The sequence below is a fragment of the Nicotiana tabacum genome, chromosome 17, assembly GCF_000715075.1.
Source record: "Nicotiana tabacum cultivar K326 chromosome 17, ASM71507v2, whole genome shotgun sequence".
Classification (NCBI taxonomy): Eukaryota; Viridiplantae; Streptophyta; class Magnoliopsida; order Solanales; family Solanaceae; genus Nicotiana; species Nicotiana tabacum.
The window spans coordinates 133,967,076-133,979,274 of NC_134096.1; the positions used below are offsets into that span (position 1 = coordinate 133,967,076).

The 12,199-nt window shown below is 40.1% G+C and overlaps 1 pseudogene; it reads left to right on the forward strand.

Moving 5' to 3' along the window:
• LOC107804463 (uncharacterized) overlaps positions 1-7,287 on the forward strand; it is a 52,241-nt pseudogene extending 44,954 nt beyond the window's left edge.
• Positions 7,288-12,199: the final 4,912 nt, after the last annotated feature.

Consider the following 12,199-nt stretch of genomic DNA (forward strand, 5'->3'; position numbering starts at 1 on the left):
TTAATGAGGCCAAGTACGAGGCCATGATTGCAGGTCTCGAGCTAGCTAAAAGCCTGGGAGCAGAAGTCAATGAAGCCAAATGTGACTCTTTACTAGTGGTGAACCAAGTAAACAAAACTTTTGAGGTTCGAGAAGATAGTATGCAAAGGTATTTGGACAAATTACAGGTAACTCTACACCGTTTCAAAGAATGGACCCTACAACATGTGCCTCGAGAATAAAACTATGAGGCCGATGCACTAGCAAATTTGGGGTCGTCGGTCGAGGAACATAAGATCGACTCGGGGACTGTCGTTCAACTCTCGAGATATGTAATCGAGGATAGACATGCCGAAATAAGTTCCACGAGCTTAACCTGGGATTGGAGGAATAAGTATATTGAATATTTAAAGAACGAAAAACTCCCATCGAACCCTAAAGAATCGAGGGTTCTACGAACCAAGGCTGCTCGATTCACGCTGGTTGAAGATGGAACATTATATATAAGTATGTTCTACGGACCACTAGCAGTATGTTTGGGACCAGGAGACACCAATTATGGTTTACGAGAGGTTCATGAAGGTACTTGTGGAAACCACTCTGGCGCCGAACCATTAATTCGCAAAATCATCAGAGTAGGGTACTACTGGGATAGCATGGATAAGGACACTAAGGAGTTCATTCGAAAATGTGATAAATGTCAAAGGTTTGCACCGATAATCCACCAACTCAGAGAGTAGCTTCATTCGGTCATTTCTCCATGGCCATTCATGAAATGGGGAATGGATATTGTCGGCCCTCTACCATCGGCCGCAGGTAAAGCTAAATGCATTCTGTTTATGACTGACTATTTCTCTAAATGGGTTGAAGCACAGGTGTTCGAAAAGGTGAGAGAAAAAGAGGTCATAGATTTCATCTGGGACCACATTGTGTGTCGATTTGGGATACCAGCAGAAATAACATGCGACAATGGTAGACAGTTTATCGGCGGTAAAGTGATGAAATTCCTCGAAGACCATAAAATAAAAAGAATATTGTCTACACCATATCATCCTAGCGGGAACGGACAGGCCAAATCAACGAACAAGATTATCGTCCAAAACATAAAGAAAAGATTGAACGAAGCTAAAGGAAAATGGAGAGAAATTTTGCCCGAAGTTCTTTGGGCATATCGGACAACATCTAAATCCAGTACAAGAGCAACCCCATTTTCCCTAGTGTATGGATTCGAAGCTCTAATTCCGGTCGAGGTCGGGGAACCAAGCGCAAGGTTCCGACATACATTGGAAGAATTGAACTACGAGGCAATGAATACTAGCCTCGAATTATTAGATGAAAAATGAGAGGCGGCACTGGTTCGAATGGCTGCACAAAAACAACGAATCGAAAGGTACTACAACAGAAGAACCAACCTCCGCTATTTCAAGGCCGGGGACTTGGTCCTAAGGAAGGTCACCGTTAACACTCGAAATCCTAATGAAGGGAAGCTCGGCCCAAATTGGGAAGGACCCTATCAAGTCCTCGATATAGTCGGGAAATGGTCTTATAAACTTGGAGCAATGGATGGAAAACCGTTACCAAACAATTGGAACATATCGCTTCTCAAACGATATTACTGTTAAGGTATGATTTTCTCCTCTATCATCTATATACGTACATTCGACACTAATTCATTGTAGGAATTCAACGAAAAACATCAAGACCTCTGGTTTCAAAGCACGCGTTGTACTCTTTTTCCCTCAAGTTCGGCTTTTAGCCCAAATTGATTTTTCCGATAAGGGTTTTAACGAGACAACAACTATGTGCTACCCGGGGACAAATCAATAGTATCTGAGGCTCTTTCATAATCAACCTCGAATACTGGGGGGCTACCAAGCAAATAAATGAAGTTCGGCACAAGAAAGTTGCTCCATATCAAATTCATGACAAACAGGGTCTCGATAGAGAAAAGTGTAAGGGCCAAATGGTCAAAATGAACCATGCCCACGTAGTTTCGTTCGGACTCTGTCACAAGATACAAACACATGTGTAATGACTTATAAAGGAGAACTTCTTTTTCAGATATCTCACACTTTGAAAAGATTTTCCTGCTTCATGATTCAAACAGGCTTAAAGGCCAACCACCATAAAAGGCCTACGGGCTAAGATATTCTGAGTTCGAGTTCGAAACAATCGCTCACTCAAATTAAAGCCTAAGGGCTATCTTACTTCGAGTTCGAGCAATCACTCACTCGGTCATAAAAAGCCTACGGGCTAAGATATTCTGAGTTCGAGTTCGAAACAATCACTCACTCAAATTAAAGCCTAAGGGCTATCTTACTTCGAGTTCGAGCAATCAATCACTCGGTCATAAAATGCCTACGGGCTAAGATATTCTGATTTCGAGTTCGAAACAATCACTCACTCGGTCATAAAAGGCCTACGGGCTAAGATATTCTGAGTTCGAGTTCGAAACAATCACTCACACAAATTAAAGCCTAAGGGCTATCTTACTTCGAGTTCGAGCAATCACTCACTCGGTCATAAAAAGCCTACGGGTTAAGATATTCTGAGTTCGAGTTCGAAACAATCACTCACTCGGTCATAAAAGGCCTACGGGCTAAGATATTCTGAGCTCGAGTTCAAAACAATCACTCACTCAATTATTAAAACCTAAGGGTTATCTTACTTCGAGTTCGAGCAATCACTCACTCAATTATCAAAGCCTAAAGGCTATATTGCTTCGAGTTCAAACATTCACTCGACTACTAAACCTGTGGGCTACTTTTATTTTGCGAGTTCGGGCAAGCACCCACTCAACCACTAAGCCTGTGAGCTACTTTTATTTCGAGCTCGAGCGAATACTCACTCGGCCATAAAGGCTACGAAGGCCAAATTTGATGAAGTCACCTAAATCCTCATAAAAACACCCGCAAGGCACGAATGAAATCTTCACGAAGCAAGGCAATAAAAGAAAAGGATATTTGCATAGATATACAAAGGTGGTTTACATAAATGAATGTAACATAGAAGAAGCTAGGGCTAAGCTTATGGATTATCATCGAGAGCGGTCTCTTCTCTATCGGGCTCCCCCCATCTTCGGACCCGCTCTTGCTACCTTCATCATCATCATCATCGCCATCAGAAGCCAAGGCTTCAGCTTCGAGCTCTTTATCCATTTTTATCTCTTCAGCAAGGTCGAAACCTCGAGCGTGTATTTCCTTGAGGGTTTCCCTCCGAGACCGACACTTAGCAAGTTCAGCAACCCAATGTGCTCGAGTGTCGGTAGTATCCGCTACCTCTCTTGCCTTCATTTGAGCAGCCTCGGCATCAGCCTGATACACGGCAATGGACTTGTCCGCCATGACTTTCGACGACTCAACCTCCGCCTTGGCCTCAGCAAGCCGTGTTTCAAGGTCCTCGATCCTCTTGGCCTGAGCCGAACCCTTTTTCTTGACGCTTCGAAGATGAACATCGGCCGATAATAATTTGGCCAAGATGGTTTCTTTTTCTGCAGCCAGGCGGTCGATAGTCTCTTTTTACCGGTTACATTCGGCCTTGATTTGATCGACTTCTTCCCCAAGCAACATGATCTTTTTCACCTTTCGCTGCAGCAGAGATTACGAAGGGTTAGCTTCCACAGTTGGGTCAAACCCATACTCTAACAGAACGAGGCTCACCTGCTTATCTAGCTCGGCCTCTTCTTCACGAGACTTAGCCAAATCTGCTTGGAGGTCCTTTATAGCCTCATCCTTTTAGCTGCAAAGAAGCCGGAGAGCATCTCTCTGCCCCGAGACCTTCTGAAGCTCGACCTCACACTGGCTGAGGTCGACTCGAAACCTGCTAATGGCCTGCACAGTAGGGAAAAAACTCAAGTCAAGTTTAGAAAAGAACGAACAAACCAAGCACAGTAAAAGCATTACCCGAGAAATGAAATGTTGGGCCTCTTCTAGTAGAAGGGAAGCGTCACTAATGTCGGAGGCATCATCGACTCCAGTAAAGCAATCCCGAAAAGGGTCCCCCACACTAGAGCATCCGCCCATATCGAGGGTCTTCAATTCTCGAGATTCATTTAACGCCTCCTCAGAAAAGGTTGGAAGAGAAGGCAAATGACCCACTATCATAGTCCCAAGTGAATTGCTCAGGACGCTCTGATCGAGACTCAGGGTACCGGAACCGACCCCGACCGGTATAGCCATCATCGGCTTAGAAGGTCTGGCAACCTCAATAGCTTTCGTAGATCGTATCACCAAGGCCGAGGCATCATCTTCTTCTTCTTCTTCTCTCAGTCGTTGGACCGAGTCTGTCGAAAGAGCGATTGCCTTCCTCCTCACCCTTCGAGTTTTGGGCTTAGGGTCCTCTGACCGAGAGACGGCTTTTCGCTTCTTATCTTTCCCCGGTTCCGGGACTGGGGACTTGGTTCCTTCCTCACCACTCGAAGGCCTCAAAACGGCATCCTTGGTTACACCTGCATGAAAGGAAATCGGTAATGAATGGAGCATAAAAATCATTTCGAAGAACATGAGACGTGACCCTTACCGTGATTCTTGGCCTCCCATCTGCCTTTTGACAAATCACGCCAAGCGCGTTCGGCATAAGAGAAAGTCGAGGCTAACTTCTGAACCTAATCCTCGAGGTCGGGTACCGCTTGCGGCATCCAAGGGGCAGCTGTATATCGAAAAAAAATGTCCGATAGAATCGAAGAAAGATACAAAAAGCAACCCCTTATGAAAACCACTTACGGTCGAAATTCCATTCCTTGGGGAACGACATCTTCTCTTCCGGAATGAGGTCACGGGTCCACACCCGAATATAACGGCCTATCCAACCCCGATCCTTGTCTTCGTCAATGCTCGACATCAAAGCTTTCGATGCCCGACGATGAAGCCTGGTTAATCCTCGAAAGATCTGAGGCCAATACAATCGTATGAGGTGATTTAGGGTAAAATCCAACCCCCCGTCCTTGTTGGAGAAGAAGCTAAGTAAGGTTACTATACTCCATAGAGAAGGATGAATTTGACCGAGGGTGATCTGATATCTTTTGCAAAAGTCAATGATCACTGGGTCGACGGGACCCAACGTGAAGGGGTAAGTATAAACACTTAAAAAGCCCTCCATATGAGTAATGACGCTCTCTTCGGGGGAGGGAATGTGCAACACAACCTCGGAACCCCAGTTGCAGTCTTTCCTCACAGCCTCGAGATGGTCCTCTATTATCGAGCACATATACATCGACTCATGCTCACATCGACCCGGAACAGACGAAGGATTTTTAACCTTAAAATCGATCTTCAGAGTACACGGGCCAGGAACGTACTCATGGGGAGGCGGCTCCACCGGCACCTTGTTGCCGGATGGCCATGAAGAGAAAGCTTTCTCCTTCTGAGGTACGGTTTTTGAAGTTTTTGCCATTGGTGTAAGAGAAAGAAAAGCGAAGGAAGATGAAAGGTTGATGGTGCCAAACTATGATGAAGGTGGCTCCACAAGCATCGAAATAGAAGCAGAAAGAGTAAGAAAATTTGGGATATTGAAGATGTAAAAGTGGTAAATGATAAATGGAAGGGCTATTTATAGGTTTATATTGTGGCGGTTCAGTACCAGCGGTGGCCGACCACCGTCTGACGTGCATTAAATACCTTGAAAGACTAAATCGACGGGACAGCTATCACATACATCACGATCGAGCATAATCCGATCGAGCCATCAAAAATCGTATCGCTTCTCACCACATTCTTCCTAAGAAACGAGGGGACTATCTGTATAAGGTCGAAATAGATTTCGGCCTCTTTTCGAATGGTAAGCGATCGAAGTGAGAGCTCGAGAAGAGTTCTGAGGATAGTACATACAAGCCTCGAGCTCCAAGACCGGCCGAGGAATCGGCTTGGGTTCATTATCAAGCCCATGACCAAATCGAACCGCAGGGCAAAGAGAAGGTTGTAGGAGATGCACAAATCGATTGACACCCACCCCGAATGTCGAACTCGAACTCAAGGCCGAGGTCTCGATCCAATACCAAGCTCGAGCCCATATCGAGCATGCAGACAGGAGCCGTTGCAACCGAACTAAGGAGAGAATCTTGGCAGGAATTGAGGAAGAGACAATTCATCATGGGTTCTCCACTATATATTTTTTATTATAAATAAAGTAAGATCCCTCTACTATAAAGGGGGAATCCTTGTAAGCACAAAGGACGGACACATTTCTATTTATTGAAGAGTAAATCTCTTAAGCTTGTTTTACTCAACATACTCATTCTTCTAGTTCAATAATTTATATCTTATTTCTATAGCCAAGAATTCAAACATTTCCACTTCTACGTACGATTTATGTCAGGCTATATCACATATCCTTAGAATTACTGATAAATTCAACTATATCCGATTTTTCGGGTAAACATGAATCTATATCTATCTTACAACAGGATAAATTCAGGATTACCAACAAGCTTGGGGAGCCTTAAAGATTTGATAGAGTTAAATATTTCATCCAATCTATTAGGTGGACAAATTCCTCTAGAGATTGGAAATTTAAAGGCTGCAACACTCATTGATCAATCAAAAAATAATTTTTCTGGAAAGATTTCTAACACATTAGGGGGTCTTGATAAATTGATTAAACTTTCTCTAGCACATAATATATTAAATGGGCCTATTCCGGATTCAATTGGCAAATGCCACAGGTCAATCTTTCTTGTCCAATGATGCTCTTTGTGGCGATTCTAAGTTTCATGTGTCACCGTGTGTCGTCAAATCTACTAAGAGGTCAAAGAGGAAAAAAGCAATCTTGGCTTTGTATGTCCTTTTGGGAGTGGGCCTGCTATTTCTTGCATTAGCCCTTGCATATGTATTTTTAAGATTGCGAAAGAAAAAAAAGAATGCAAGTAAAGCAGATGTGTCTCTGGTAAAAGGGCATGAAAAAATTTCCTATTATAAACTTAAACAAGCAACAGGGTGATTTAGTGAAAGCAACTTGCTTGGTAGTGGGAGTTTCAGCATGGTCTATAAAGGGATACTTAAGGATGGTACTCCTTTGGCAACAAAGGTTTTCAATGTGCAATTAGAGGGTGCATTCAAAAGTTTTGACACAGAATGTGAGATGCTAAGAAACCTCCGCCATCGAAATCTTACTAAAGTCATCACTAGTTGCTCCAACCTTGATTTCGGAGCATTAGTATTGGAATACATGCCGAATGGGACACTTGATAAATGGCTATACTCTCATAACCTTTTCTTAGACATGTTGCAAACTCTCATAATATGGAAGATGCTTTTTCAACACTTAAAAAGATCAGGCTCCAGTTTGTCAACAGTCGCCACTAGGTGGAATTAGGCCATCAGCTCAAGATTGATGCTTGATAAGTATTGTACTTCAGCTTGTATATGTTCTCTCTTTTGCTTTCAGGACATCTCAAATTTATTTCTTTCCAAATGACCCACCATATGACAGCTAGAATGGAGCTTCAGATTTTCTTCCTACCTTTTCCAACTGCTAGAATTTACATTAGTCTAATTATAGTCCATCATTTTCCTCTCTCTTTCAGAACAACACCGAATAATATTCTATGATGTCACCATAATCCATTAGTTAAAGCAATATATTTTAACGAAATAAACAATTAAGAATCATAAGTAATAAACAAAGAACATTCAAATTACTTTTTTACGAATAAATTCAAACTTTTTGCACCAAAAAGCATGTCTTTACTATGCTATAATCAGATTACACACTAATGTTCAAGTTCATAATGCAACAAAAACTATGTAATTAATGCCCTTTAATGACACGCCCGAAATACAGAAGTCAGCCTGTAAACATGGGTATTTGGGGGAAGGGGGTAAAAAAGTAGCATAAAAAATTATTTTTCTAAACACAAAATATTATTTTTAGTCTCCTAACAAACACAAAATATTTTCCTTCGTACCAAACACACCCTAAAACTCCAAGTTATTTTCATAATCCATCCTTTACAACTTGAAAACTCTAACTAGACTAAGTTTTTCAAATTTTTGAACAAGTGAATTGTTCAATGACAAATTGCAATGTTGGATCGAAAGAACAACCTCAACTGCGTCATAATTTCTTTTTAACAATATTTATACTTTTGAACTGAAGACTAAAAGGTGGTCAAGTCTGATATCTCGTAATATTATTATGACAGATGGAGAAGAAAATAATAGAGGGTGGAAAATCGATCTCCATCGTTCTACCGGATAAATTATCATTGCCAGAAAGTTACTAGGAATTCTTGTCAAAAGATCAGTATTGAGAGCTTGACTTGAGTATTCAATGGAGTGATAGTCTTGGATTAAAATGGCCCTTAACCCTCGCCTAGAAGCATCGACTTGCATTGTAAAAGGTTCTAACGAATCCGAAATCTCCCCTAGATTCTCTAATGTTGGTATGTAAAGGCCAACTCACCGTTGCTCTTATTTTAGAAGAATCAGCATGCATCACCGCGACATCAATGATATGACCAAGATACTATGAAACTGGTTCTGTGCAAATGAACACTTGGAATATTTTACAAATACATGGTATTTTCCCCACTCAGTAACTTAAGAACTGTATCTAGATGCACCAAATGTTGATGTAATATCACACTGTATATAAGTAGTATTGAAGGCCGGTCAGATTTGGATGAAATTGGTATGGTTGGGCTCGTATCGGAATGGGTGTTCGAAATTTGTAAATTTGGACGAATTTTGGGATGCGGGCCCATGGTTGACTTTTTTGGGTTGACTTTTTATTTTACTTAAAGATCTAAGCTTTATTATTCAGGATTGTCCTCCTATGGCTTTTACTTATGATATTAAGTTATTTTGGCTAGATCCGAGCGGTCCGGAGGTTGATTCACTAATAGTACCTCCGTTCCAGTTTATGTGAATATATTTTCTTTTTGGTCTGTTCCAAAAAGAATGACCCCTTTCTAAATTTAGAAATAATTTTGCTTAAACTTACAATTCTACCCTTAATGAGAAGATTTTATAACCACACAAATACTCTGGGGCCCTTTTTGAATTGTTTAGGACCATAAATTCTAAAAGTCTTATTTTTTTCTTAAACTCCGTGCCCTGTCAAACAGGTTCACATAAATTAGAACGGAGGGAGTATGATGGTATTTGGCTAAGCTTATAAACTGGTCAAACTAGCTTATAAGCACTTTTCGGCTTATCTACGCATTTGGTAAAGTTAAAATTGCTTATAAGTCAAAAATAAGCCAAAAGTCATAAGCTGGTCACCCCCATCTTATGAATTTTTAGCTTATAAGCACTTTAAGTTTGACCAAAGTTTTTACTATTTTATCCTTAAAATATTTCTTTTTAGAACAAAACTCCTATATTGATAATCAATTACTATTTAAGATAAACGAATCCTCTATTCCTTTGCATATTTGTATCAATATAATTATGTATTAATCTTTGAACTGTATGTAATAAATGATGAGGAAATATCAATTTTTTGGTGTATTGCTTTCTAAGTGTTGTGGTGATGAAGACAGTGTTTGTTTCTCTTCAAATATTTTGTCCTATTTAGGTTTATTTTTTACTGAAAAACTTTTGTCAATTATATTATCTAAGCACAGTTGTATTTAAAATAAAATGACAATAGAATATTTTGTATTTGAATCGATCTAGAATCTAAAATTTTGAAGAAATTACGCCTTTATAAGTGTAAACTATTATTAGATTATTTAAGTCATTTTAATAGAAAAAGAGCTTATCGGCATTTTTTTTATCAAATACTACAGCAGCTTATTATCAATTTCAGCACTTGTATCCAAATACATAACTGCTTATTTATTAAATCAGTTTCAGCACTTAAAAGTATTTTTCAGCACCTAATGCTTATCAGTTATTTCAAATCAGTTAATCCAAATGGGCTCTATGTGTATATAAAGGCCAACTCACCGTTGCACTTATTTTAGAAGGATCAGTATGCATCATCGCGACATCAATGATAGGACCATGATACTATCAACCTGGTTCTGTGCAAATGAATACTTGGATTTTTTTTACAAACACCCGGTGCTCCCCCAGTCCCCACTCAGTAACTTAAGAACTGTATCTAGATGCACCAAATGTTATGTAGTGTAACACTGGATATAAATAATGTTGAAGGCCGATTTGAGGTCGGAATTGGTATAGTTTGAATCATATATGAATAGGTGCTCGGAATTTGTGAATTTGGTCGGGTTGTGGGGTGCGGGCCCTAGGTTGACTTTTTGGCTCGACTTTTTGATTTTACTTAAAGACCGAAGCTTTATTATTTGAAATAATTTCCTATGGCTTTTATTTACGATATTAAGATATTTTTGCTAGATTCGAGTCGTTTGGAGGTTGATTCACGCGAGAAAGGCTTATTAGAGGATTGATTTAGCTTGATTGAGGTAACTATCTTGCCTAACTTTGTGTGGGGATACTTTTCCTTAGGATTTGGTCTTATTGCATTACTTTTTATTATGTGGAATAACGTGTACATGAGGTGACGAGTGTGTGCACGGGTGTATGTGTGGTAATTAACCGGATTAGACCTTAGGCTATTAATGTGCCTTGATTTGGAGTTATTTGTGTAACAACCCATCCCGCTAGTGATATTGTCTTCTCTAGGCATAGGCTCTCACAGGTTTAAAATGTGTCACTAGGGTATAAGGATTGTTAACTTATATACCCAACATCTCTTGTGTTTTGTCGATGTGGAACTCTGTCTAAAGTTTGGGGTGTTACATACACCCCCTCTTATGGTTGCCTGGTGAACTCTAACCCACCATCGGCAAGGCTGACAAAAGAGTGGCTCTGATACCATCTGTAACAGCCCAGCCCACTAGTGATATTGTCCGTTGTGGGCCTAAGCCCTCAAAGGTTTAAAATGCATCACTGGGGTCTAAGGCTTGTTAATACCCAACATCTCTCTTGTATTTTACCGATGTGGGACTCTGTCTAAAGTCAGGGGTGTTACAGTTTGTTATATGAAACCTGTTTTTATTTTGTTATTCACTCCCAGTACCCTTATATTATTATGATGATTCGTGTATACATTGTTATTGAGTCGTGACTATATCTTGTTGTGGTATTGGTATTGTTATTGTGGTGATATTGTGGCATATGTGTACGTTAGGTGCAGGTGGTTGTTATTGTTGTGCTGTGACTAAGATGTGCATGCGGCGGAATAAGGGAGGTGCGTATATTGATGCGCATGCGGCAAGATAACGGGGCTTATGCGTGTGTTGCTAGTAAGGGGAAATACTTCATTGCGAAGAACACGCGGCGAGATAAGGGGGCTTATGCGCCTGAAGCTATTTCGGGAAAATGTTTTATTGTGAAGCTCACACAGCATCATAAGGATGATTTGTGATTTGTGACTCGTGATTTATGATTATGAGGTGTGGTACCTCGGGATGATTCTTTTTGTAAATCTTATGTTGGAACGACTTAAGGATTTGAATGCTCATTGTTTTTCATTAATTGATTCACTTGTACTTTAACTGTATTTGGATTAATTTATTGTGTTATCACATGTTTATTATTTGTTGCTATTTATTGATTTTACTTCCCATTGTTAGCTTTATATTGATATTCTGCACAGGTTTTATGTCTAGTGAGTGTCTTGACTTGAACCTCGTCACTACTCTACCGAGGTTAGTCTTGATTCTTACTAGGTACTGATTTTAGTGTACTTATTCTATGGTTCTGCATATTTTTGTGCAGATCCAGATACCACATATGTATTAGGAGTTAGTTACTGCCTTGTAACATTACTGCATAGGTTGTCATTTTATTTTCACCATGATAAGTTATGTGCCTTTTTATATTTTAATGATCTAAAAAACTTTATAATAAGAACTAGATCGGGAATCTGTTATACATCCTCAAAGTGCCAAAGAATAACAAGTCTCAAGTCGGGCACAAGTTCCAATAACTAGAGTCAAAGAGACGACAAAGGAAATAGATAGACATCAGTTCCCTTACTGACTGTACCAGTCAACTCCTCATAGCTGTAAAGTCGTTGTAAATGTTCCTTTGTACACACGCAATAGTGCAAATAGTGCAACAGTCACTTTATGAGGAATACCTTGTACCAGATATTTGCTTGCATCATCCAAGTGATATTATTTGGATATTATTAACATGAAGCAAAGGAAAACAAAACACACTTGCACATGTGAAAATTGATTAAGTTTCCTCTCAAGTGTGTTGCCATCTTGCAAATGACTTCCAGGCTTCAAGAACAAAGAACAACAGAA